Raw genomic sequence first — 864 nt, forward strand, 5'->3', positions numbered from 1 at the left:
CAGCTCTCACTGGAGCCGTTCACAGATGGGATGAGGATCAGTGCCTCCAAATCTGAGAATATACAGTGCTCCCAAAATATTCATAAACACATCATATGCTTTGTTTCCTTAATCTACATACACGTCCTTCAAGTTTAGTTTTTTTTAATATCTTTGAATTTATTCAAAGCTTTATGTGCTCATCATTTTCTTATTTATTGTATCTGTTGTATCTGCATTGATCATTTTTATAAATTGTAAAGTCTGGTAAATGATCACATTTCAGTTGTGAAGATCCCATTCTTTACCTCTTCATATCTTATATTAGTAAAAAGAATATTGTATATCACTGTCACACAATGAGTTGTAATTCTTGTTGGTTTGGACATTAATGGATAAAGACTCAAGCTATACGTTATAAATATAAACAGACTGTACTTGTACAGCTCCTTTCTACTGAACCAGGACCCTCAAAGCTCTTCACTCTACAATCTGTGTCCTCATTTATCCATTCACACATCACTCTGTTAGGTCTCTACAAAGCTAACATGTACAATCATCTATGGAGACTAATGAGTGCCAATCACATTCAGACACTGATGGGACATCAGAGGCATTAGGGCTGAAGTGTCTTGCCCAAGGACACAACAACTGAGACAGCTGGACAGGGGATTGAACCAGTAACCTACTGGTTCCAGGACGACTCCCCTAACCACTCTGCCACAGCTGCACCACATATACTGATGAGGTTTAAGTCAGATTGACTTCCTAAATCAATATTAAAATCTCACATGTTCAACAACTTCAATAGATGAATAAGATCAAACAACAAGCAGCTACTGGAGTTATGAAACTTCACAAAAGTTTCAAATAAAATCATGTGAG

This window comes from Austrofundulus limnaeus, unplaced genomic scaffold (genome assembly GCF_001266775.1).
Source record: "Austrofundulus limnaeus strain Quisiro unplaced genomic scaffold, Austrofundulus_limnaeus-1.0 Scaffold606, whole genome shotgun sequence".
Lineage (NCBI taxonomy): Eukaryota > Metazoa > Chordata > Actinopteri > Cyprinodontiformes > Rivulidae > Austrofundulus > Austrofundulus limnaeus.